This window comes from Podarcis gaigeae (genome assembly GCF_964106915.1).
Source record: "Podarcis gaigeae genome assembly, chromosome: 14".
Taxonomy (NCBI): domain Eukaryota; kingdom Metazoa; phylum Chordata; class Lepidosauria; order Squamata; family Lacertidae; genus Podarcis; species Podarcis gaigeae.
In genome coordinates this window covers 49838690-49862336 of record NC_139690.1, presented here as the reverse complement: position 1 = coordinate 49862336, position 23647 = coordinate 49838690, and the positions used below count along the sequence as shown (strand labels likewise).

The 23647-nt window shown below is 47.5% G+C and overlaps 1 protein-coding gene and 1 long non-coding RNA gene across 4 annotated transcripts in view; one reads left to right on the top strand and one right to left on the bottom strand.

The window, feature by feature from the left end:
* Window positions 1–23647, bottom strand: part of ELFN1 (extracellular leucine rich repeat and fibronectin type III domain containing 1) — a 242852-nt gene that overhangs the window by 3157 nt on the left and 216048 nt on the right. The window lies entirely within an intron of this gene.
* On the top strand, window positions 208–21710 carry LOC310831381. Of its 2 annotated transcripts, XR_014557830.1 has the most exons (6): window positions 208–753; window positions 2409–2489; window positions 3070–3269; window positions 10979–11119; window positions 12587–12694; window positions 21559–21710. It is a non-coding gene; the product is annotated as an uncharacterized lncRNA (long non-coding RNA). The 2 variants fall into 2 exon arrangements; XR_014557829.1 differs by lacking the exon at window positions 3070–3269.

Sequence of the window (23647 nt, the reverse complement as noted above, 5' to 3'; positions counted from 1 at the left end):
GGGTTTCCTAGCCTCACCTGGAGATTCTGAGCACTGAACCGCAGGGACCTTTTGTGTGCAAAGCAGATGCCTTACCACCAGACTCTGGATTTATTTCAGTTCTCTGGATTTATTTCAGTTGTTCGAAATTATTTCACAAGTGTCCTTTATATATTGGGATGTTGTTGTTTACAACAAGCTGGTGTGAGTCTGAGTGGGGACTGGTAGCCCTTTGTCCCCAAACACAGTTTTGATCCAGTCCAAGGCCCGCATGTCAGCTGTTCTCAATGAGAAGAAAGGGCCCATTGATGTCGATGGGAGTTTTATAGCCCTCTTCCCTTGCCCCATGTAACACTCCCAAGCCAGCTCCTATTGGAAACAACAATCACCAAGCCCAAAATTATATCAATCACACCACACCTAGTTTGGCCCTCTATCTCCAGCATTAATGCAGGAAGTCAGCTTTCTCTGTTGATCTGCAGGTAATTGGTTATTCACTCCAGACCACCTGTCCTCTAAGGCCAAGAATCACGGGCAAAGCTTTCATTTCATAGTTCAGTGTAACCCACTAGGATTTCAGCGATCTGAAGGAGCTGTGTTTGTGGGGATGAGCTGGCTCTCTGCATTATAGGCAGATGTAAAGTTGGCTTTCATCTGCTTGCATTTATCTTCCTACCTAGACATTTGTGCCTCCCCCTCTACCTGCATCCAAGTCCATCTCCTGCCTCCCTCTTTGTCAGCTCCTCTTCCGGATCCTCTTTCCCTGTTTCCCAGGTCAGTTTATCAATAAATGAAGGAGCTGCTTGTTACCAAAAGAGAGTAATGACATAGCAGGCCACGATCCATTACAAATGATAAATGTTTAATCATGCAAAGAGATGGGAGAGGTGGGGGCGCTTTTATTTTTATTATTTGGCTTGCAGGCACCAAATGTTAGAATGAGCCAGAGCTATTCATTATGTGTAAAATAATCAGAGGAGACATCTCTAAGATGGTATAGCAAACATTTATTAATGGTGAAGCCTCCGCTAAATGGCTGGATGTCCATTTCGTATATGTCAGGTGTGGGAAGGAGGCTCTCAGGCCCAGGCTGCTGTCTGGGTTCATTTTCTCTCCCTCTCTTTCTCCCCCCTTCTCTCGCCCTTGTGCATATTCCCAGATCAGCCTCCACACACTTGCATGGCGAACTTGGTTTGAATTGCAGCAGAGTTGGATAATGAGGGGGCCTTTGATTCCAAACCTGAATTAATTTCCAGTCGCTTAGTTCCTCTTACCGGGGTTGGGTGCTCAGAGAGGGGGGCACGCAGAAGGTAGATTGGGATCGGGATGCACTGTGATCCACAAACTCGCAGTGTTTTGTAGAGTGAGGTAATATAAGCCAACCGCAGCCACCTTCTAGCATTCCTCTCTCTCTCTCTCCTAGCTGTTGGGAACTCAGCAAAAGCAGGGAGGATGTTGAGCGAGAAATGGCGGGCAGGGAAAGCATAAAAAGCTCTCCAGATATACCAAAGAAGTTTCTAGATCTGGGATGTGGGGAAAGGTGAGGTGCAAAGTGGCCAGGAGGCATCAAAGGGTGATGCAAACCTAGGCCAGAGCCCAAGGCTGTGTCCGCACCATATATTTAAAGCACATGACTTCCCCCAAAGGAATCCTGGGAGCTTTGGTTTGTTAAGGTTCTGGGAACTGTAGTTCTGCGGGGTAGTAAACTACAGTTCCCATCCTTTTGGGGGGAAGTTCTGTACTTTCCCCGTAATTTAGATGTGTGGTGTGGATGCAGCCCAAACCAGAGCAATAGCTGGGGTGTGGGGTGTGGGATCTAGCCAGGGTTTCTGCCCCGGGCGAAGCCTCCAGAAGGGCGCCATTGAGGCTCCCAGCATGACGAAAAAGTGAATGGCAGCTGCCAGCTCAGTCCTTCAGCTTCTGTGGGGAAAGAGGAAGAAGGCTCATTTACAAGGGGATGCAGGGAGAGGGAGAGCTGGAAAATCTGGAGAGGCTGCGTGGCTCTCCCCAGTGAAGCAGAAGACAAGGATCCCCTGTGGGTTTGCAACTATGTGAGAAAGAAATTCTGGAGGGACAGAGGGAGGGGTGGGAAGCTGAGGAAGAGAATCAGTTGGACTAGATCCTTGGGTCCTTTCTCACTCTTATTATTCTATGGTCCCTTCAGAACCTTGAATGTGTTTAAATAGCTAAGGTTGAGTCATTTTACAGACCATACATGATCTATGCACAGGAAAGTAAGGGAGGTGTGAGCATTCTTCCTGCCAAAGGCAGTTCCCTGGCAAACTCTGCTCAGCTCAGCTGCATTGGATTGAAGTGGATTTTCTACTTCAGACTCGCAAAAAGCATTTCTTCACCCTACATAGAACCTAAAATGGACTACAAAATTATTATTTCCTAAAATGAGTAATCAAACAATTTTTTTCTGAAAGGAATCTTGTTGAAGTCTACTCGGGAGCAAATTTACACATCAAAACTCATTGAAAGGGGTTTGCACAGAACCAAGAAGAGGGGTGAGTGGCAAAAAGCCTCAAGGTGGGGGAGACACCAGAAGGTCTTTGTTGATCTTATGGAAATGCAGTCTTTTAATGATCCTGTGACCAAATAAATCCAATTCAAAACCTGACCTCAGATAGACAATTGCTGCACATGGAAGTTCTACTTTTGACAAACCGTTTGCTCTCACTAGAAGAGACGCTCATTTCCACTTTGGTCATACAGTCATCACACCTCGTAGGACTCCTTTGTAGTCAGATTATATATTGCCTACTTTTTTGTGCCCTTGTGTGTTGGCGGCAGCAACAAGAGGAGGCGCTAGGATTCTCCAAAGCATGGCAGTGTCTCACCTGCTGGAGGTACCACCTTAGGAGCTGCCTGATGCTGCTAGCCCAGGGCTATGCCTGCCCCAGTCCAGCCTTCTCACCCAAGACAGGGCTAGCCTTGTCAAAGGAGCCGTGCTACGTTTATGCCTCTCATGAGCGCGCTTGTCATTGCTCTCATCTGAACGAAGCTTATCGCTGCTCTGATCTCTACTGATGTGTGCCATCTTGTGCCGCTTAGCTCATAAAGATCTAACAGGATCACAACCCACAGGTAGCCTAGCTGAAGGCCACTGAGGATAATTACACGTAGCATCTGCTTAAGAGGCGAAGGATCATTAGCTCCCTGGGTGATCCCCCCTGCTGGCTCCCTCCGCCTCAACTTCGGCCTTTTGAAATATCAGAATCCGAGCGAGATGGAATGCCACGGGAGACTCGTTCATGCCCTGTGACACTTTCCTCATTCTGATCAAGGTAGGCAATGTGAGTCATTGCAATCTTCTGCTTTTACATTAAACATGCTTGATATGCATACCATTACAGTCATACCTCATGTTACGTCTGCTTCATGTTACGTCCCGTGGCGACCCGGAAGTACCGGAAAGGGTTACTTCCGGGGTTCACCACTCATGCATGCGCAAAATAACGTCACATGCATGCGCAGAAGTGCCGAATTGCAACCCGGACGTGCGCAGATGCGCTGCTGTGGGTTGCGCTCTTTTCATGTTGAAAACGGGCCTCCAGAACGGATCCCGTTTGCAACCAGAGGTACCACTGTCTTTTATTATTTATTAAATTTGTACGCCACCTTTCATCTGAAGACCGCAGGGTGGTTCACTACATAAAAATGCAAAATGAGAATGCAAAATACTCAATAAAAACAAGAGCAAAAACAAACCAATCATAACACATTTAAAAGGACACAAAACATTAATCGGCCAAAGGCCTCGTTGAAGAAGAACTTTTTTGCTTGGCAGCTAAAGAGATGCAATGAAGGCACCAGGCAAGCAGCTCTGGGGGGAGTATTCCACAAACGGGGAACCGCCCCAGAAAATGTCACTACCCTCTGGATCTCTTGCAGCAGACGCATATGACAAAGGGCCTCCGATGATGATTGCAGGGTCCAGGTTGGTTCATATGTAGAGAGGCAGTCCTTGAAGTATTATGGTCCTGAGCTGTTGTAAGGCTTTATAGGTCAAAAGCAGCACTTCGAATTGGGCCCGGAAACTAGTTGGCAGTCAGTGCGGCCGGGCCAAGATCTATGTAATATACTCAAACCACTTTGCTCCACTGAACAACCTGCCTCCTTCAAGCAGGCAGAGACCATCCTTTCTCCCAAGGAGGCATTCCTCACCTCCCTTGCCCAGCCACCTGTCCTGTTAGTTTTTTTTTCAACCAAAAAGAACAAGGGTCCAGCACCTTGTCCACATCCTTAAGCCTAACTTAACTGAAACTTGTCCAACGTAACAGGACTAGGCAGTGCTCTGGGCACCTCTTGAGAGTCAGCTGCTATAGCAGTGGAGTCAAGGTCCTGGTGGATGCAAGCAATTTTATCCTCAAAATACTTTGTAAACAAGTCACAGCAAACACCCTCGGTTCTACCAACTCTTTTGGGCCAGACTTTATTGATGGCATTTATTTAGCTTATGACTGGCACAAAGGAGCCGCCACCAACATCCCTGTCAGGAATGTTTTTATTTGGCTCAGGACCCCAATACCTCAAGGATCGCCTCTCCCTATTTGAATTGACCGAGAGCCTGCAATTGCCAGAGCAGCCGCAAAAATCTGGAGGGCACCATTTTGGCAAAGGCCGGTCCACACTTTGCGAAAAGAAAAGCCATCTCCAACCAAACTCCTGACACGGATTCTCTCTGGAGGAATTGAGTTTTATCGTTAATAACCTACCGCTAAAAGGGTAACATCTGTTTTGGGCAAACTGTAATGAGATTTAAACCCCAGGTGGAAGGAGAACTCTGCAGTAATAAATGGCGCTGTATGTCTAAATAGTTTTAATTTTTTTCACTGGCAGAGATGGCTGCGTGTTGTTGTTGCTTTTACCTCAAGGCCCACTTCGCCAGCTTTCTCCTCGCACCCCCTTTTGTTGTTGTTGCTGCTGCTCCTTAATGATTGCCATTAATTTCCAGCGTGGCAGATGGAGTCTAAATCTAACCTAGTGGCATTTGAAATGAGAACCGTGGTGTGTCAAACGTATGCAAGAGGGTGCGCTGCTGTCTCGGAGCAAGTCTGCTCTGACAAAACCCTTTTAGCTTTCCGAGCGAGATTCCCCTTTGAGGTTTGCGCTTGCCGCTTCCTCTTTGGAAGCAACACTAACAACGCAAGCCCCATACGTGTCTGCTCACAGATAAGAATCGGGGAGACATCCATTCCAGGTTGCGTTTTAATGGGGACTTACCGCACCAACACTTCTCAAAGCAATGCATGAAGTAGAAATGCAGGTCCCCTTTGAGATCTGTGGCACAGTCGGCCCATCGGAAAATGGGCACGTTAGCAAAAAGTGCACACTCACGTATGCAGACTAGTGAAAATAACATGCAATTATGTTAGGGGTAAATTTGAACCGCTGACCTCCTGATCAGCAAGCCCAAGAGGCTCAGTAATTTAGACCACAGCGCCACTTGCATTTCACATTCGAATCCCCGCGATGGGGTGAGCTCCCGTTGCTCTGTCCCAGCTCCTGCCAACCTAGCAGTTCAAAAGTACGCCAGAGCAAGTAGATAAATAGGTACCGCTGTGGTGGGAAGGTAAACAGCGTTTCTGTGCGCTCTGGTTTCCATCACGGTGTTCCATTGCACCAGAAGCAGTTTAGTCCTGCTGGCCATATGACCCAGAAAGCTGTCTGTGGACAAACGCCGGCTCCTTCGGCCTGAAAGCGAGATGGGTGCCGCAACCCCATAGTGGCCTTTGACTGGACTTAACCGTCCTGGGGTACTTTACCTTTACCTTTACCTAGGGGTAAAATGCTTGCCAAAATGTGTGTACTAAGCCAAGCTATGCAGAACAATACCTATTTGGGGAGCTATGTGTATGAAAATGCAGGTCAATTTTCTTGTAGACAATTGCAAACATGTGGAAATAAGATGAACCAAATTAAGATTGGAAAAATTAGGAACGGAGCTAGACACTTCTAGCCGTCCCCACTTACAAGCACCATTGAGTCCAACGGGGACTTCTCCCAGGTTAGTGATATGGAATTATAACCCAAAATGTCTTTGAGTTATGCATTGGTGTGGGGAAGCTTAAGGCTAAGCAACAAAACCCCCATAGGTGCCAATTCCCTGGGGCCCTGGGTGCCTGAGCACCCACAAAATTCCCTAAGAAGGGACCAGAGACACCCACAAATGTTGGTGCCAGGGCCATGCACACTGCATGGCACCCACGGCCCTGGGCACTCATGGTCATGGCACCAAGTTGGCACTCCTGCCACCCCAATTGGTTGGCCCCACTTGTAGGCCATGAAAGCTGGGTACGATTTTCGTTACTGGGTGCAGAATATTTTTTGAGAGACGTTTACCAGAGCTCCCTTGTAACTCTGTTAGATTGGAGGCTACCATCACCCCCAGAAATGCCACTGAGCAAGAAGTGTGTTGGGTTAAAAGGTTTGCTGCAGGCGAGACCACGTTTATTTTGGTGGCAGCTGCCCGGTGTCAAGATGCATTTTGGGAGAAAGATGGTGGCTTCCAGCCAAGAGACCTCTAGCAGGTTTCAACCCACTTGCACCTGAAATTCACAGACCCCCTAGCTAAAATGCTAAAGAGAAGAGAACATTTTAACACAAACATGTTGAGGCTGAACTTCCAAAAGTTTAATCCAGTCCTCATCAAAGAGAGTTATTCACATATGCCAGGCACAAGACTTTGGTATGTCTTAACTGCTGGAATATGCAGAAAGATCTCAAAACTGGCATGAGGTCAATGCTGAGTGTGCGCCCTGTGTCTCTGGATGATGCTCTGCTCTGCTCTGATCTCTGCCCAACAAACCTACGCTTGCAGATGAGTGTTTGGGATGCTGCTCTGCAGTAGAGTGTGATTGGCTCACCCAGTCACTTGCAGCGCAAAGGTAGAGCAGCAGGATTGCCCTCAGAGGAGGCTTTCTGGTGCTTCTCTGTGCGACTCGCTGGACTGGACTTCCCTCCTTCTACGCAGGGAGCTTAGTTGGAATATTTTCTCCCTCTGAAACCATAGGGGGCTGGCCTCGGTTGAAGACAGGTCATTCTGACTCCTAGCCACTCTAAATGAAAAACATTTCAAGTAGAAGAACAAATTGTGCCTCCAATTTAGGGCAGGGGGAACAACAACACAGATGGGTCAAGGTGACCATGTGTCGGGGGGAGGGCAGCAGGAATCCTGCACATTTCATGGCTGAGACAAAGAGGACATTTTTGGAGGCTTGTGACAGAAGAGCTGAAACTGCCCCCCCTTGCAAAAGGAGACACAGTCCTAGAGTTCTGACCCCCCCCCCATATTCATGGAGGGGTCCTATAGGCTCTCTCTGTCCCCATTTTTGCCACATGTGGGTGCCCATTCCCATGTGGTTGTTGAGATGCTAGCAGAGTTACTCTCTAGGATTCAGCTGTTTCCTCAGTATGTTGGCAGATCCACACCATAGATTTAACCCCCATTTAAAGCATGTCCAAAGAATTTCAGGAACTATAGCTTGCTTAGGGTGCTGGGAATTGTAGCTCCGTGAGGGGGAAGCTACAGTTCCCAAGTCTCTTGGGGGGGAGGGATGTGCATGGGTTTTCTTTAGATAGAAACCTCTTGTGCATAAAAACACAGGCATGTGAAATGTCAGATAGCTTGTAACCTGCTGGAAATGATAAAGTGGTGGCAATGCATCAACCCTCCAGCAAAAAAAATGGGGACATGCTTGGAGCACTCCTAATCTCATTGCTAAGATTGCCGTGCCCTTAAGCAGGGCATCCAGATTGGCTGGAGGTCCCTCGGGAGAAGAGGCGAGGAGTGAGAAGGTTGGGGGGGGGGGAGGAATTCAATCCAGTTCATGTTTAAAAGGGAGTCCCCCAAATTCTGAATCAGATTGCAGGCTGAAACACTGCTATCTTTTGAAATATGTAATGCAGTTTTCTTGCCAAGCAATGCATAGAAAAATGCATAAACTGGAGGAAAGTGTACATTAAAAAAATCATATCATACAAGAATGCACTATATTCCCAGACTTCCCTAGGAAGCAGGATTGATCGTTAAACCACTCCAACGAATGAAGAATGGCAAGTCAAGCTTATGGAATATGCAGAAACGGTGAAACAGACAGAAAGAATTAGAGACAATGATAATGAAGAATTTAAAAAAGATTGGGAACCCTTTATGTTGTATTTACAGAAATACTGTAAAGATATGGACTCACGAGTAGGGTTTGAATAAACACTTACAAGTAAGAAAATAAGATCAACGGTTAAATAAGGACAACATGGAATGATATTGACTGCAAGATGTAATCATGAAGGAAAATTTGGTATAAAACTGAGAAGAAAATAAGAGGATTAACATATAAGATTATAAAAATAAGATAATAATTAAGCAGAAGTAGTAAATATTTGAAGAACCAGAAGGGGAAGTTGAGGGAAGTCATGGGCGGGGGGTGTTTTCTTTTTCCTTTTATATGACAAATGCTATATTGTGTTGTTTGATTGAATATAAAATGGTAAAAAATCCAATAAAATCTTCTTTTTTGAAGAACTCTCAGGACCCTTAACAAACTCCAGCTGCCAGAATTCCATGGGGGAAGCCATGACTGTTCAAAGTGTTCTCATGGTACTTTAACTGTATTGTGTGAATGAGACTGTAAAAAGGTAAAGGGACCCCTGACCATTAGGTCCAGTCGCAGACGACTCTGGGGTTGCGGCGCTCATCTTGCTTTATTGGCAGAGGGAGCTGGCGTACAGCTTCCAGGTCATGTGCCAGCATGACTAAGCTGCTTCTGGCGAACCAGAGAAGTGCACGGAAACACCGTTTACCTTCCCGCTGGAGTGGTACCTATTTATCTACTTGCACTTTGACGTGCTTTCGAACTGCTAGGTTGGCAGGAGCTGGGACTGAGCAACAGGAGCTCACCCCGTCGCGGGGATTCGAACCGCTGACCTTCTGATCGGCAAGCCCAAGAGGCTCTGTGGTTTAACCCACAGCGCCACTCGCGTCCCTTCTGAATGGGACTGTAGTTGCCCCTATATTGCAGAAGACCAACAAAAGTTTTGCTGGGATAGGAATGCCGCCTAATCCAGAAGCTCTGGGGAGTCTCCTAATGACTATTGGCACCCCTAATGAACTACAGCTCCCAGAATAATTATTTTGGGTTGGAGGGGAAGCCGTGTCTGTTTAAAGTGTCACCACAAGAGCTTTAAATGTTTGGTGTGGGTGTGGCTGGTGTTTGGTGAAAGACAGGTGCCAAAATGAACCACTCTGTGTTGTGATGCAGGATGTTATTCACAGCCAAAAGGAGGCCCCCGCAGTTGCAGCACAACTCCCCATTCGGCTCCCCATTCAAACCCTTGGCCTGTAGTGGAAAGCAGAACGGCAACTCCTTGAGCCGTTCATACCAGCATCTGAACAAAAAATCCCCAAGAGGGACACAAAAATCGATAGCAGTTCACGAGGGGCAGGCTGCAAAAAAATCGGGATTGTCCTTGGTAAATGGGGGAGCAGATGAGATATGCAACAAATGTGAAATCTGCAACAAAATGTTGCAGCGTGGAGTGGTGACCATTCCAGACCCTCTATTCCAATCTAGTCAGCATTCAGTAGTCACTAAGCATGCCCCATCCTCTTCGGGCTGTTTCTCACATGCACACAAAATCACCCCACCCCCCAAACAACCACACCCCAGCCCAAGAGTCTCATAACTTTGGGGTTTTCCCCAGGCCTGCATAGATGTCCCTCATATGAATGGGTGGTGCTGTTTCGGCTGTGTAAACATCGGCACTCACAGCCTTAACATTAGAGAGAGAATGAATTACGACTAGGCTAATTCTGCAGGAAGATCATGTTTTCCCAGCATAACCAAAAGGTAGAGAAGTCCTGTAAGAGATGAGACCCAATGTCCAAGTTTTCCTGCATTTTGTTCCCACAGTGGCTTGCCAGATTCCTCAAAAGAAGCCTACAAGAGGGCAAGCGACAGCTGTCTCCCTGGCTTGCCCTCTTCGCTTTGAAACCAGGGCACTCTCAAGGGCCTTTTCAGACAGAGAGAGATCATCCAGGCTCAGTGATCGCTGGGCAAAAACCTCCCTGCGTTCCCAGCCCTTGCTAGCAGTCCCTTTTATAAACGGAGGACTCAGAGACCACGTTGTGCTGTGGGCAGCCAGCTGCTTTGATCCAGCCTGATCTGGGGCTTTTCCCTCATGTGCAGCAACAGGAAAGGGGGGGCAGGGGCTTTAGGGGAAGAACCAGGAGAGGAAAGAGGCACAGAGGTTTCCTCCATCTGCAGGAAGCAGGGAAACCAGCGCAGGCGAGCTGCTGGCCAGAGGAGGGAGAGGGAGGGAGAAAGGAAGAAAAAAGGCAACATCTCAGGTGATGTAGATAATCACTTTTAATCTCCTGCTCAAAATAGCCCAAAGTCAAGTAAAGGAGGGATTATGGGGCTTAAGCCACTGGTATTGTCAGTGTGTAACAGACTTAGTCTTCCCCTGAAAGGAGGAGAGAAGCTGCAGCAGACTTGCTCTTAAGAAGGCCCCTTGGCCTCTGAGGTGAAGGCTGCCCTCCCTCTTGCTGGAACCAGGGTGGCAAAACAACACAGAATTTTGCCACATCTCCAAATCTCCAGATTTGCCTGGCCTGCTCCAGGCAGCAGAGGGAGGGCTTGAATCTCCCGGTGGGAGAGAGTGTCTACACACACACACACACACACACACACACACTCCCAGGAGGAGCTGACTGCAAATTATTGCATGGACTCTTGGGGGGGGGGCAGGTCTGCCCTCCTTCCCTCTCCCAATTAACCTCCATCTCCAGGATTCAGTCATGCTTAAGGACATCACTGGGGCCCAGACCCTGTGAGATCAATGGGGCCCTCACCAGCTTCCCTTCCCCCAGCTATCAGGTTTGGGCCTTGAAATCTCGGGGTCTGAGATGCTCCTGACCTAGCAGTAGTAGCCCATCTGTCTAGTCCTGTCTATTTTGATTGACAGTGGCTGAGGTCTCATGCTTTCCTGGGAGGCTGCAGATTTGGTGGGCTACGACAAATCCCAGCAATGCCAGAGTCGGAGTGATGGGAACTGGAGACCAGCCAAGTTTGGGAAATATACCCTTGATCAAGAAAACAAACCTCATCCATATTCCACATTGAAGCATGCACAGGTGCACACATCTGCTGTAGTGAGCCTTCACCACCACAAGGGGCGCTGCTGATCCAGCTTTTTTCTGCCTTATTGGATAAAGTTCAGGGGAACCGAAGGTGATGAAAGGGGCAGCAATATATACTACAGTTTTAAATGGGTTTCACTGTTATCCCCCCTCCCTAGGGAACCCTGGTAAATGCAGGTTTGACAAAAAGGTCGAAGCTCACTAAGAACTTCAATTCCCATAATTCTTAGAGCAGAACCATCGGCTCTCTAGGTCTAGAACTACAACTCCCAGCAAGCATGCCCAATGGTCAGGGAAGGTGGGAGTTGTAGTTCATCCCCATCTGGAAGCCCAGAGGTCCCGTCCCTCCTGATTTAAAGAAAGCCTAACAGTACAACTGGAATAAAATACGATTTGTAGAGTAAATGTCCCCAGAGTAAGTCAAACATGTGAATGTTTTATTTCCTTTACTTTTACTTTCTAGTCTGTGCACGACTGCAGATAAAACTAGCAGAGATAAGCAAACCTCCACAAGCACAAACAAGCTACATATTGCAAATTGCCTGTTGCAAGTGGCGCGCTGCAACATAATGTTGCAGCGCGGGTCACTGCTGTTTAGGATTGTAGCCATGCCATTCCATCCCCATCCCACTCCACTGGACAGTCAGCCAGCATTCTACGCCCACTGAGCATGCTCAGTCTTCGTTGACCTGTTTTGGCAGTTTTCTCAAGGTTTTTGTACTTCTGCAAACCTAGGGGTGGTTCGCTAAGCCTTCTGAAACCCATCACTCTTTGTTCATGGACGACACCGTTCTGGCTGCGTAAGCAGGGGGGGGTAGTCCAAAACATCAGAGGGGGCACCAGCCTGGGCAAAGGGTGCCTTGCAGGGTTTAAAAGGAGGTGATTGGCAGGACTGTTTTGTACAGGGGGCAAAACAAAGGCCCCCTTCATCACAGGGACGGGAAGTTTGCTCATACCAAAAAATAATGGGGGAGATTTCCCCCTCTCTGTAAGATCCCTCCTACTCCTTATCTGTATGAGTGGTGTTGAAGAGAGAGAGAGAGAGAGAGAGAGAGAGAGAGAGAGAGATTGGCATTAGACTGGGAAATGGAGCGCAAATGTTAACTTGCTGCCCACAGGCCACTGAGACGCCACCAGCTGGGAACATTTCTCGGCTCTGCAGGAGGAGGCTGGTGATTGATGCACCTCTAAAAATCAAGCCTGTTGCCTCAACCTTTCCTAGGAAGGAGAGGAACACTCAGCTGTGCAAATCCTTCTACTGGCAGACATGGTCACCTTCCCAGTTTTTTTTTGGCGGGGAAAGGAGAGGGGTCGCCTGCACCTTGTCCTCCTTTGCCCCTGTGCCAAACTGTGTCCCAGATGCATGCCACTGGCTTGTTACAGTCACCTTCTCAGTAAAATTTGTCCTCTACTTATTTCAAACCCCCGCCCCACCCCCGGTTATGCTTCCTCGTTCCCCAGGTCCCATTGCTTTCGAAAGATAAGCAGATGCAGCCCAGCTGATGCCAGGCAGAGAGCACTGACACTCGCTGTCAGAAAAGACAAAGCTTCGTGGAAACTTGTGATGCGGTGAGTTTGGAGCTGGGGGAGAGTTTGGAATATGAACGTAGCCTGCCCCCGCTTTAATATGAAACCAGCTCTGATCCTTCTGGATTTGGGTCTGGGCTCATATATCCTACATGATTATGGTTTACAACATTAAAACAGGTTTTGGCGGTCGTGCATGTGCAAAACCACTAAATTGTGCTTCGCACATGCGCAGAAGCACCAAATTGCAACCTGCGCGTGTGCAGACACACAGATGCAGGTTGTGAATGCTGTGGGTTGCAAACATGCATCCCGCATGGATCACATTTGCAACCCGAGCGTCCACTGTATTGGTGTTTGTTCCACCCTCCTGCTGCTTCTCAGTCCCCCCCTTCTCCCCAGAATTGCTCCCCTTATTCTAAACTTAAACAGTGGCAGGATAACGACAGCAAGGTCTCTGCCTTTGCCCCGCCATTCCTTGGGTGCCTAGGCTGACATACGGTAGCTGCACTGGGCCATTCACACTGAGCACTGGTGAATGAAGTTCTCCAGGGCTCCTGAGAGTCAGGAGCCCTGGAGAATGATGCTTCCCAAGACCCACTGGTGTTATAGCATTCCATGGCGTCACAGAATCTGAAGGGATGTGAGGCTTTGCTTCCACAGCTGGTCTTCAGGTGAGTCTGGGAGAAGGGAGAGGTGGCCTCAGGGAGGTTCACAGAGAGTGGGGGCTGGAGGAAGTGATTTTAATTTTGATGATCATGATGATAATTATTATTATTATTATTATTTATTATTTATACCCCGCCCATCTGGCTGGGTTTCCCCAGCCACTCTGGGTGGCTTCCAACAAAACACTAAAAGACAATAACCTATTAAACATTAAAAGCTTCGCTAAACAGAGCTGCCTTCTAATGTCTTCTAAAAGTCTGGTAGTTATTTTTCTCTTTGACATCTGGTGGGAGGGCATTCCATAGGAAGGGCGCCACTACCGAGAAGGCCCTCTGCCTGGTTCCCTGTAACTTGGCTTCTTGTAGGGAGGGAACCACCAGAAGTTCCTCGGAGCTGGACCTGCACTGCTGATGACATCGCTCCTAATAGGATGTGGTTCTTAAACTTGGATCTGGCCTCAGGAAACGGACCACTATCTTCCAACTTTGGAGGAAAACCTTTTCAAAGCAGACATTTGAATCAAGTCCAGGGGAATCCACTCACTGATAGTGAAAATCACACAAGCTTGGGCAGGAGCAGAACTGTACAGTACTATGAAATTCCAGTGGGAAAGGTGAAACACAGGGTTTTACGTGTGTAAAAATAAACATTAAATGTATGTCTACTGCATCCTGCATCAGGACAGTTTTGATCCTTTAATCAGAGGTTGGATCTGTCATGGTTCTTCTAGTTGAGATTCTTCCATTGCCAGAGGGTTGGACTAGATGACCCTCAGGTTCCCTTCCAACTGCAATGCTATGATTATTCTTAACTTGTACTGGTTCAGCAGATATGCACATATTTGCCTAGGCCTCTCTAGTCATGGGGACAGGCAAGCAGCTTGGTAGGATGCTGAAATAATCAGAATGTAAGCAGGAGTCCTGCTAGATAGACCACGCCAAGGTGGACCCAGCACACTGTCTTGCAACAGAGGGCAGCCAGAGGGCAGCCCATAGGAAGGATGCCCCACTCTTTGACCTTGCACTGCCAGGTCTACTACTTCTGCTGATGGGTGTTCCATTTTCCTCTCGCACATTGAGATTTGAGCACAGAGTGTTTGGGGAGCCTATTTTAAGACGTGCGTTTCTGCTCCATGCAAAACCACTGGTGCGAAATGTCCAAGATCCGCTGGAAGTCCATTTCCAAAGAGAGTGCTCTCCTCCTCCTCCTCTTCTTGCAGGGGGAAGGCTGACTCACTCTTTTTAGCAAGAACGACTTTTGTTTTAGAAGCTTTAACTCCTCACCTTGGTTCACAGATTCTCAATCACCAGCTGGGCGAAGGCCCTGCGCACTCTTGCTTTCTGTGAAAAGTAATTCATTTCGAGCTCAGGAACTGTTTCTTACTCCACTCTTACACATGCTTTTGGGGGGGGGGAGGGAGGGAGAAACACAAAATAGCAGGGCATCCCACCCAGCAGCGCAGCACCTGCCCACTGCCATTCTGTATGGATGTGTGGTGCTTATAGCTTTTAATGGAATGTTTCCTGTGGGTATACATGTCAGCTGTTGCTCCTGCGTAAAAGCAGTAATGGATGGCTTCTAGACCGGTTGTCTGGCTTCAAGGGTTTTTTTAACTTTTAAATTGGGGGGGGGGGGGAGAGAGAGAAGTTGTTTCTAATAGGCTATACCAGAGCACCACTTATTTTTTTAACACTTGGAAGGTTAAACAGTCCTTTCCGGAAGCCATTAACACCCGTTCCCTAAATTCCCAGCTAAAGCTTGAATGTCGACTAAATTCCCAGCTAAAGCTTGAATGTTGACTGCGACGTTTAATTTGGCCAATCCATTAGATCAGAGGGGAAGAGGGAGAGTTTTTCAGCCTGTCGTTCCCTATGAGACCCAGCCAGATCCATTATCACAAGTTAGACCTTTAGCTATCTACCTTTGGTATTGCCTGGTCCAAGGTGGGTCACAACAAGAGCACTATCAGGCAGGAGATTAAGAAAAGCATCACCACATGCATGTTTGGGTTAAAACTGGGCCCAGTGTCTGAAAAGGCTGAGGACTGCTGCTCTACTCGGTGTGCGAGTTTCATACAGAGGTCTTGGCCAGCCCTGCTTGGAGGATCAGTGCTGGCGATTGAACCTGGACCTCCTGCGTCCAAGTGAGGGCTCTGCCACTAACCTACAGTCCTCTCCTGGTTCTGGGATGGTGGTTCAGTTTCTGCCATAGCTCTCCGCCCCTCCCCATAAACACCGTAAGTATCAAAACTGGAATAAATTATGCAAACAGAGAGAGAGGGAGGGAGGGAGTGAGGGAGAGAAGAATAATGATGCAAAAGAAAATAAATCACTGCCATCTGTATAATTTATGGAGGTTGCTGAATTTTAATGTTTTTAAAGCCCAGAGTATTCACAGCTCTGGAAGCCACAGCATGTTTCATGCATGATAGGGCTTCTCAAACTTTTCTCTACAGTGACCCACAAGTCCAAATGTACTCAATACAGTGACCCATTGATTTATTGCTTGTTTTGTAACCGTTACTTAGAATCATAGATTCATAGAGTGGCAGAGTTGGAAGGGACCCGGGGGTCATCTAGTCCAACCCCCAGCAATGCAGGAATTGCAACTAAAGAATCCCTGACAGATGGCCATCTGACCTCTGTTTAGGAACCTCCAAGGAAGGAGAGTCCGCCACCTTCTGAGGTTGTCTGTTCCACTGTCAAAGAGCTCTTACCATCAGAAAGTTCTTCCTAATGTTTCGTCAAAGTTGCCTGCCTTGTAATTTGAATCCATTGGTTTGGATCCTTCCCTCTGGAGCAGGAGAAAACAAGCTTGCTCCATCTTCCCATGTGACAGCCCTCGAGATATTTGAAGGTGGCTATCATATATTCTCAGTTTCTCCTTTTCCAGGCTAAACATACCCAGCTTCTTCAACCGTTCCCCACAAGGCTTGGTTTCCAGACCCTCGATCATCTTGGTTGCCCTCCTCCATACAAGTTCCAGCTTGTCAATATCCTTCTTAAACGGTGATGCCTAGAACTGGACACAGGACTCCAGGTGTGGTCTGATCAATAAAGTGGTACTATGATCTGGCCCAGGGGTCAGCAACCTTTTTCAGCCGTGGGCCAGTCCACCGTCCCTCAGACCATGTGGGGGGACGGACTATATTTTGGAAAAAATAATGAACGAATTCCTGTGCCCCACAAATAACCCAGAGATGCATTTTAAATAAAAGCACAGGTTTTACTGTAAAAACACCAGGTAGGCACCACAAATAACCCAGAGATGCGTTTTAAATAAAAGGAAATGTTCTACTCATGTAAAAACATGCTGATTCCCGGACCGTCCACGGGCCGGATTGAGAAGGTGATTGGGCTGCATCCGGCCCCCAGGCCTTATGTTGCCTACCCCTGATCTGGAAACTATACTTCTGTTGATGCTGCCTAGAACAGCATTAGATTTTTTTTCCCTTTCCCTTTTTTTGCTGCTGTATCACATTGCTGACGCATGTTAATCTTGTGGTCCACTAAGACCCAGAGATCTGTTTTGCACGCAGTGCTGTCAAGCCAGGTGTCCTCTGTTCTGTATAATGAGGGTCACGCAAGCAAAATTGACTTTAGATCCCTATTAATGCAAAATTATTGTTATTATTTTACACAAAATGGTAGATTTTGTTGAAATATTTGTAGCACTTACAAAGTTATAGTTACCCGCAGATAAGATTGCGATGTTGTGTGGGCAATTCACACTGGTGTGTGGTGCTCTTTGTGTAGGAGTTTCGTAAAAAAAACTCCCTTACATGCAGCAAGAAGTCTTGGGGAAAGACTCCCATTGCCTCCAGTGGAATACCTTTTCTGGAGTTACACTGCTATGCATGGGGGGGCTCATCACAGCTGGAGAGTGACCCCTTTGTTTCCACTGTGCTGCCCCACTGCACAGCAATTAGGCTTGAAAGAAGCCTCTCATTGGTTTTAATTGCTGCGGATGGAGGGTGGTTCTGATCTTCACGGAGTTTGCAGGTGGAGGAGGCAGTATTAACCTTCGCCTCTCTGTGATCTTCACTCCCCCTCTAGCAATTAGACTCACGAAAAGACTCCAGTGCTGTTTAATTGCTGCAGTTTCTGCATGTGTGTGTCTGAGAGAGGGGGAATGTGTGTGTTCTGTGTGCAAATGGATGTACAGAGGTACCTTGGTTATCAAACTTAATCCGTTCCGGAAGTCCTTTCCAAAACCAAAGCGTTCCAAAGCCCAAGGCACACTTTCCCATAGAAAGTAATGCAAAACGGATGAATCCGTTCCAGACTTTTAAAAACAACCCCTGAAACAGCAATTTAACATGAATTTTACTATCTAACGAGACCATTGATCCATAAAATGAAAGCAATACTCTATGTACTGTACCATAAAATAAATAAAACAGTATTGTAGATGATAAAAATTAAAATTTAAAAATTTTCTTCCCTGCACTGACGATAGTCATTGTTTGGATGAGGGGCTTTTATCCATTTCCACAGTCAATCAAACAATCAATCAGGAACTGAACTGGGTTCCACATAGTCACAAAAACAAATTAACCGAAAAAGCCTCAAAAACAAAAATGCAAAATAAATAGCAAAAGCACCAAACTTAATCAGTTCTGGAAGTCCGTTTGACTCCCGAAATGTTCGAAAACCAAGGTGCAGCTTCTGATTGGTGCAGGCGCCCTGGAAACAATAGCCGACAGTCACATCAGACGTTCGGCTTCTGAAAAACATTCAAAAACCGGACCACTTCTGGGTTTGTGGCGTTTGAGAACTAAGGCGTTTGAGAACCAAGGTACCACTGTATTGGGACGTACAAGGCTCTGAATGAAGGCATGTGGATGAGCAAGAATATGAGCCCCCTCCTCCAGAAGGCCAGGAAATGTGTCCCACTGAAAAAAGATTCCCCAGCCCTCCTATAGATCTGTTCTGTTTGCAGGATTTACTGTTAGACAGGGCCTTGCAGAAGCACCTCCTTCATTCCCATGATCTCTTTAGAATTGCCCATCTGTCAAGTTCCTCTCCTTAATCAAGGAACAGCAGGCAGAGGCGTCATAAGGTTTCTGCAGCTGTATGTCTGTGTGCGAGAGATCAAGTCGAGAGCTGGTGCTCCGAAGTTGAGCCACGTGTGATTTCAAGACCAGTGTGGCCAGTGGTTAGAGCAGGCATAGCCAACCCTCCAGACACCGATGAACTACAACTCCCATCATCTTGTATCACTAAGCGTTCTGACAGGGGCTGAAACGGGTTGGGAGTCCAACAACAGATAGCTCCAAGATGGCCAATCATGAGTTAACGTGTTGGGCCAGAACCTGGGAGACTGGGGCTTTACTCTCCACTCAGCCCTAAACATAAGAAGAGCCTGGCGGATCAGGCCCATCTAGTCCAGCATTCTGTTCCCACAGTGGCCAACCAGATGGGAAACCAGAAAGCAGAACTTGAACATAAGAGAACCTTGCTCTCCCTTGGTTTCCACCAACTGGTATTCAAAAACATCGCTGCCTCCAGCTGTGGAGGTAGAGCAATATTCATTGTGGCCATCATGATGCCCATGGGGTGACCTTGGGCCAGAATTTAGTGGATCTGCTCACCAAGCTGGAACAAAAGCAAAACGAGTCAGCTTGTTCAGAATGCAGGAGCCATACAGCTGAGATGAAGGAATAGCTGTAACGTAAGACTTCTAGAGAAGGTCTAAAGGCTCTCAGAGGTCACCCAAGGAGGAGAACTCTGCCCCTGTCTTCCAGGAATGTCAATCTACTGCAAGTGGAAAGCAGAATTTAATGGGAAGAGCAAGTGCTGTTTAGTTTTGAGATAATCTGGCTCCACGGACAGCTCTTTGTTCTCTGAAACCACAACATCTCTGGCTCAGGGTATTTTTTTTTTTAATTCAACTCCTCCCCCCCCCCCCCCAATTTGAGCCTGGTGGGTCCTGACAGCTCATCAGTCTTCTGAACTTTGGAAAGAACAATGATTTAATGGCTGGAAGCTAAAGTTAGACACAGCCAGCCTTGAAATCAGGCGCAACCGCATCACGGCGGAGGTAATTAAAATGTTGGAACTCTTTGAAAGCAGAGGCGGGCGGCTCGCTGATAGGTTGACACCTCCAAGTCAGGATCAATCATTCTTTGAGTTGATTGGCTTTGGGATAAATCCAGTGGATTGTCGGCACTGAGGAGCTGCTCAAGTAATCCTCTTCTAAAGATTCAGCGAGACAAAAGCCCACTTGGGAGGCCAGTGGAAAGAGCATTGAGCAGATATTATGTAATAATATTTGTCTGGAGACGTGCGGATCCTTTCTGAGAAATGTCCTTAATTTTTTCGAGGGTTGGTCTCAGGACAGATGAGAGAAAGAACTTCTTCACACAGTTAAACTATGGAACTCATTCCCTCCGGAGGCAGTGGTGGCCACCAAGTTGGATGGCTTTAAAATAGGACTGGAGAACTTCGTGGAGAAGGAGAAGGCGATGGATGGCTACCAGCTCTGCTTCCATAGTTGGAGGCAACAATGCATCTGACTATCAGTTGCTGAAAGACAAAGGAGGGGAGAGTTGCTTTTGGGCTCATGTTTCCCACAGTCCTCTCTGGTTGACCACTGTGGGAACAGGATGCTAGGCTAGGTGGGCCATTGGCTTGATCCAGCAGGCTCTTAGGTCCTTATGGTCTGAAGGCAAATGAGACTAAGCTGGCTGGATACCTGGAAGGGTGACTGGGAACCAATCACCAGGAAGTTGCCTCGGGCTCAGTTAATGGAAGAAAGGCAGGGTAGAAATGTAAGAAGACGAATACATTAGAGCCAGTGAGGTGCAGTGGTTAGAATGCTGGAGTTGGACTTTGGAGAATGGGATCTGAATCCCTGCTTAGCCATGAAGCTCTTGGAGTGACTTTGGGGCAGTCACTGCCTCTCAGCCTAACCTACCTGGCAGGATTGTTGTGGGCATTAAATGAGGAAGGGGAGAACCATGTACACCACCTAGAACTCACTGGAGAAAAAGGTGGGATATAAGTGCAATAAATAAAAATAAAATAGCCAACCTCCCATTTCACTTGAGCCAAAGTCTAGTGATGCCAACATTAGAATCATTGCTTATGTTTTGGGAAATTTCCAATGTCCCTTGAAATTTCCGACATGTCTAAATAAATGACAAATGCCCCAAATATGCTTCAAATTTCACTTCAAATTGGCCCTGCTGAGATTCCCCCTTCTCTGGTCTGTCACTAAGGTAGATTAGGATGGTAGGGAACAGGGCCTTTTTGGTGGCGGCTCCAGGGTTGTAGGATTTATTCTCACAATTAGTCCGCTTGGGCCTGTCTCTTGTAGTCTTTCAGTGGTCAGAAAGACCTTAGGTTCTACCAAGATTTGTACTGATTTCACAGCTGGCCCTTCTATATATTAAGGAAGGGCCATAACTTAGTAGAAGAGGACTTGCTTGGCATGCAAATGGTCCCCAGTTCAGTATCCACCATCTCCAGATAGGACTGGGAATGCTGAAGCACTGGGGAGCTGCTGCCCATCAATATTGACAATATTGAGCTGTATGGATCAATGGTCCGAGCTGGTATAAGTCAACTGTAAGGTAAAAGTAAAGGGTCCAGTCATGACCGACTCTGGGTTGCGGCGCTCATCTCGCTTTATTGGCTGAGGCTCATAAGGCCAGCATGACTAAGCCGCTTCTGGTGAACCAGAGCAGTACACGGAAACACCGTTTACCTTCCCGCTGGAGTGGTACCTATTTATCTACTTCACTTTGATGTGCTTTCAAACTGCTAGATTGGCAGGAGCAGGGACCAAGCAACGGGAGCTCACCCCATTGCGGGGATTCGAACCGCCCACCTTCTGATCGGGAAGTCCTAGGCTCTGTGGTTTAACCCACAGCGCCACCCGCGTCCCAAGTCAACTGTATATGCTCCTAAATACACCTACCCAATGCTGCTTTATGGCATGCATGTTTTCTATTGCTGTGTTGCTTTTAATATTCTTATGCTAAGCTTCCTTGTGGAGGGTTTGCCCTGAGAGGCGGGGAAGAAATCAAATCCAGTACGTAAAGATAAACAAACATTTGCCCGAAAGCAGGCAGATTCAGTTCTCTGCAAGGCTTCCCAGCTGCTCTCCAGAAATCGGAACCTCCCCAGTTTTCTTTCTTGTTGACTGACTCAGGCACTGTCTGCTTGGCAGTCAAGATGCTGCAGACCCCAACTTTAACGCCTGCTCCCCATTCGTTTTGCCTTCCTCTTCAGCTTTGCCTGGGTCTCCTGCTAGATCTGCCTGACAGAATTTCCTCTATTGCTGATGTTTGGGCTCTGAGTGCTGCTGTCTTATAAACCGCACCAGGAAGGAGGGAGGCAGGAGAACCAGCCAAAATACAATATTGCAGAAACACAAAACATTTTTTGGGGAAACCTGCCTCTATGCACAAGCAGCCCAATGTGGACTAAGTGTGCTCAGTAGCTTCATAAAGCTGACAGAGGAGATATAGAAAACTGGGTGGGAGGAAGGGAGTGAAGTGGCTAGGACCCTGAACTGCAACATTCAGCACTGCAAAATCTCGCTGCAGCATCTCACTTGCCTTCTCCCAGTGGGGCTCGAATCTCCATGCGTTCCGGGTTGTTCCAGTCCCTTCCCTGATGTTAGTTTTGCTACCTAACTTTGAAAGCTTCTCTGTCTTCCTAATACAGCCATTCGGGAACTCTTGTTAGAAGGAAATCACCAATCTTGTTAATTTATAAAGGAACTGTTTGGATAAGCAGTGGAATGAGCTCATTTTGTCACATTAACTCTCCCACTCGCGCTGATGTTAATGAAATAAAGAAATATACGGCAGTTCCAGACTTTTAAACTTCTCCCCCTACTGGATTTGCATAATGGGCCCGGCTGCCCAGGAAAAGGAACGGATCTGTCTGGGGAAATGGTTTTGCTCCTCGATCATCTGGCTTGGGGTGGGAATCCTCGTCAATTGGACGGTGCAGCCTGGTTTGGGTGTTGTTCTTGGTTTTGCTGATGGGACAGCATATCGTCAAATGCTGAATGTTTTGGGTGGGGGTTTAAAAAAAGAAAGGAAGTTTAAATTAAGATGCAGCCCAGTCTTGGGGAGTGTGCGATGGGGGAGAAACAAATTTGTGAGAAAGTTTATGGATCAATAGTGGTTAATGAGACTATATTTTACCGAGAGAGCACATTTACTGTTCACACTGAAAGCACCAACCTTTGCTGTTTTTTTACGGAGCAAAATTGTGTGCCTTGGAAAATTACAAAAACAGGATTAAGGAAGTGTTTGGGTCTCCACAGCAGGGCAGGTCTACTGGGAAATCCCTGGCTTAAAGCACAGGGACACAAGCCTGTGACTCTCCAGGTGTTGCGGAACTCAAGTTCTGATCATTCTTTTGTATTAATAGTGAAACTCTGGCCTCCAAGGCAGTGTGGTGCAGTGGTTAGAGTGCCGGACTAGTACAAGAAACAAATAAACAAATAAATAAATAAATGATAATATTGGTCTCATTCACTTTCAGATCCTGCAAACTATTTACACACCACCAGGGGTTTTCTTTTTTTGGGGGGGGGGGGGAGAGAAATTATTGCTTTCTTTATTTTCCCAGTGAAGGCAATACCCTCTATACCTGGCAATACCCTAAAACAGAGGTTTTTAATCTTTTTGAGTTCATGGCTCCCTAGACCAACTACATTCTTTACGTGGCACCCCTGTGGGGCTCAGGAGCCCAGCTGTGTCACCCCTTGCCTGCAGAGCTGGCAGCCCCTTACCCTTTTTTGAACCCCCTCCCTTGTGGAGTGTTCCCTCAGCCTCCTCTCCTCTCCCCTCTCCTTGGGAGTCCTCCGGGCAGCCACAGCTGCTGCCCCTGGTCTCTGAGCTGCCCCCCTCCGACCCAAGGAGAGGTGCCTCCTCACACTGCCCCACAGGGGTTAGGGTTAGGGTTACCGTTCACCTGCGGAGCTTGTAGCCAGGGCTACAAGGGACCTGAGGAAGTCAGACTATCCTCCACCAGGGCCAGGGCCTTTTCAGTGATGGCTCCGACCTGGTGGAATGCTCTGTCCCATGAGACTAGGGCCCTACAGGATTTAACCTCCTTTCGCCGGGCCTGTAAGACAGAGCTATTCTACCTGGCGTTTAATTTGAATTCAGCCTGATCTATTATTTCCCTTCTCTTCCCTCCCCCTCCCCTTTTATGAAGATCACCCGCTCTGGGACCCCACAGCTAATTTTCCCCAGCTGTGCAAGCCTTTGGGAGGCAGATACAGAAGAGGGTATCATAGGAGGGAGGGAAAGAAAGGGGGACAGAGGGCAGTGTTGCCCACAGCACACTGACCATCCTT